The sequence below is a fragment of the Glycine soja genome, chromosome 5, assembly GCF_004193775.1.
Source record: "Glycine soja cultivar W05 chromosome 5, ASM419377v2, whole genome shotgun sequence".
Lineage (NCBI taxonomy): Eukaryota > Viridiplantae > Streptophyta > Magnoliopsida > Fabales > Fabaceae > Glycine > Glycine soja.
The window spans coordinates 24676228-24680025 of record NC_041006.1 but is presented as its reverse complement, the minus strand read 5'-3'; the positions used below and the strand labels follow the sequence as shown (position 1 = coordinate 24680025).

At 41.3% G+C, this 3798-nt stretch overlaps 1 non-coding gene across 1 annotated transcript; it reads left to right on the top strand.

Moving 5' to 3' along the window:
- The first annotated feature begins 3247 nt into the window (after positions 1-3247).
- Positions 3248-3354, top strand: LOC114413925. The gene has a single exon (XR_003667064.1). It is a non-coding gene; the product is annotated as a small nucleolar RNA R71 (small nucleolar RNA).
- The last annotated feature ends 444 nt before the right edge of the window (positions 3355-3798 follow it).

Below are 3798 nucleotides of genomic sequence, written 5' to 3'. Positions count from 1 at the left end.
GCATCGCACATTAGCTCAAATGGGGTTGTCCAATCAAGTGCCTGAATGATAGGGGTGGTAGTCACCGCACACTTGAGGCAATCAAAAGCCTCTTTGCATCAGTCATGAAAACAAACTCCACCTCCTTTTGTAGCAGATTGGATAGTGGAATGGCGACCTTGCTAAAATCCTTGATAAAGCGCCTATAAATCCCTGCATGACCAAGAAAAGAATGAACCTCTCGCACGCAAGAGGGGTAAGGCAATTGTGAAATAACATTTATTTTTGCAGGGTCTACTTCTATGCCCCTACTGGAAATGATATGCCTTAAAACTATACCTTGTTCTACCATGAAGTGACATTTTTCAAATTTTAGCACAAGGTTAGTTTCAATGCATCTGCTAAGAACTCTATCCAGACTATCCAAACATGTATCAAAAGAGGATCCATAAACAGTAAAATCATCCATAAACACCTCTATGCAACTCTCTAAAAAATCACTGAAAATGCTAAGCATACACCGCTGGAAGGTACCAGGGGCGTTGCATAGGCCAAAGGGCATCCTCCTATAGGCAAAAGTGCCAAAGGGACAGGTGAATGTGGTCTTTTCTTGATCCCCAGGAGCAATATGAATTTGTAGATAACCAAAAAAACCATCAAGAAAACAGTAATGAGACTTACCTGCCAAGCGCTCAAGCATTTGATCAATGAAAGGCAAGGGAAAATGATCTTTTCTGGTTACCTGGCTCAGCCTCTTATAATGAATGCAGACTCGCCAGCTGTTCTGCACTCTTGTGGGAATAAGCTCATCCTTTTCATTCTTGATCACTGTGAGGTCTGTCTTCTTAGGAACCAGTTGGACTGGACTCACCCACTGGCTGTCAAAAATGGGGTAGATGATTCCAGCTTGCAAGAGATTGGTCACTTCCTTTTTCACCACATCTAGAATGACAGGGTTGAGTCGCTGCTGTGGCTGCTTCACTAGCTTAGCTCCATCCTCTAAAAGTATCCTATGCATGCAGGTAGATGGGCTAATACCAGGAATGTCTGCTAAAGTCCATCCAATGGCTTTCTTGTGCTTCTTGAGAACTAGCAACAACTTATCCTCTTGCTTAGCATCAAGGGAGGAAGAGATGATCATTGGAAATTTTTCCTTGTCCTCCAAGTAAGCATATTTGAGGGTTGCTGGTAAGGGCTTCAACTCTGGTGTGGGTGGTGGCTGAACAGTGGGAGAAACCATGGTAGGAGAAGAAGAAGGTTCCTCAGCCTGTACCTCATAAAGCAAGTTAGAAGTATATGTACTTCCTGCAACATGGTTAGTGCATTCTGACTCTAAAAAATCAACATCAAGAGGTACAACACCCAGAAAATCAGAACCAGACTCAAATTTAGATTCATTATCAGCATAAAAATCAGACACAAGATCAAATTCAAACTCAGATTCAGATTCAATGCATAAGGAATGACAAGTATGCAGATCAGATAAAAATGGATGTTTCCTACCGTAAAGAACAGAATCAAAATCAAACATATAATTATCAACAATCTGATCAATTATCTCAACACAAAAACAGAATGATCCTTATATGGATGTTTCATGGCATCAAGAATGTTAAAATGAATAACAATATCACCAAATTCCATAGACAATGTGCCAGCATAAACATCTATCTTGGTTCGGGCTGTTTTCATAAATGGCCTGCCTAAAATAATTGGAACTGAACTATGGGAAAATCCCTCTTCCATATTAAGACCATAAAAATCAACAGGAAAAATAAGTTCACCAACCCGAACCAGCACATCCTCTATGAAACCTGCGGGGTAAGCAACACTTCTATTTGCCAAGTGAATCACCATATATGTAGATTGCAAAGGTCCAAGAGATAAAGAATTGAAAATGGACAGAGGCATGACACTAACTGATGCTCCTAGATCTAGCATGGCATTCTCAAATTTACTGTTCCCAATAATGCAAGGTATACAGAAAGTACCTGGGTCCTTACATTTCTCAGGAATGTGAGGAATAGATTTACCTATCAATGTTGACACATTTCTACCCATGCTAATCCTTTCATTGCCTTTGAGCTTCCTTTTGTGGGTGCACAGGTCCTTTAGAAACTTGGCATATCTTGGAATATGCTTGATGACATCTAGCAGAGGTATGTTCACCTCTACTTTCCTAAAGGTCTCCAAGATCTCCTTTTCCGCTTCTTCCATTTTTTTGTTTGGAATTGCTCTAGGCGGGAATGGAAGAGGGATAGGATGCTGCTGAAAGTCAGAATTACTAGAAGAAGGTCCACTTGCATGAAAATTTTTGTTAGGAAGCTTTCTCTTTTGTGCAGCTATCTCATCCTCTTTTTCAAGTGTAGAATGAAGCTTGACAGGTTCAGGTGCAGGTGCTATTACTGGTGGAGGCACTTGAATTTGGTTGCCAGACCTCAAGGTGATGGTACTCATATTTTTCGAATTCTGCACAGTTTGTGAAGGCAATTTGTTAGAATTTTGGGACTGAGCTTGATTCATCGGAGTAGCCATCTGCCCCATCTGATTTGTCAGACTCTGAATGGAGGCTCTTATCTCTTGCTGAAATTGCATATTCTGGATGGTCATTTGCCTCACTAACTCTTCTAAGGAAGGTTGAGGAGGAGCCTCAGTTGCTTGTTGTCTTTGTTGTGATTGCTGCTGCTGTTGCTGCATTGGAGGAGGAACATATGGCTTGCTTGGACTAGCAACATTCTGAAAAGGAGGGACATACTATTGTTGTTGTGGAGGACTTATCCATCTCAGATTTGGATGATTCCTCCAACATGGATTGTATCTATTGCTTGAAAGGTCATAATTATTTTGCTGTTGTTGGTTTTGCTGTTGAGGGAGTCTATTATAAATGTTTGCAGCATAAGCTTCAGGTTGCTCATTGACTCCAGATTGTTGTAAAGAAGGACATAGACCACAGACTCCTGCAACAGGTGTAGATTTCTAATTCATGGCAAGCTGAGTTACTAGGTTGACCAAGGCATCAAGTTTTCCTTCAAGCTTTTTATTTTCAGTAGATGAAGATGAATCCATGGCCACCTCATGGACTCCTCTAAGAATAATAGCATCATTTCTTGCACTGAATTGTTGGGAGTTGGAAGCCATCTTCTCAATCAAATTCCTAGCCTCAGCAGGGGTCATATCACCAAGAGCTCCGCCACTAGCAGCATCAATCATACTCCTCTCCATGTTGCTAAGTCCCTCATAGAAATATTGAAGAAGAAGTTGCTCAGAAATCTGGTGGTGAGGGCAGCTTGCACACAATTTCTTGAATCTTTCCCAGTACTCATACAAGCTTTCTCCACCAAGTTGCCTGATGCCTGAAATGTCTTTTCTGATGGCAGTGGTCCTAGATGCAGGGAAGAATTTCTCCAAGAACACACCCTCTTAAGGTCATCCCAACTGAAAATACACCTAGGAGCAAGGTAGTATAGCCAATCTTTTGCCACTTCCTCCAGAGAATAAGGAAAAGCCTTTAGAAAGATATGATCTTCTTGGACATCAGGGGGCTTCATGGTGAAACAAACAATATGGAACTCCTCAAGATGCTTATAAGGATCTTCACCTGCAAGACCATCCAACTTGGGCAGCAAATGTATTAGTCCAGTCTTGAGAACATATGGAACAGCCTCATCAGGATATTGAATGCACAAGCTTTCATAAGTGAAATCAGGTGCAACCATCTCCCTACGAGTCCTCTCACGAGGTGGAGGTTGAGCCATGTTCTCAGTATAAAAATTAGTAGTGGAATGCTCAAAATCAGAATATTCAGAATCACTAGCAATA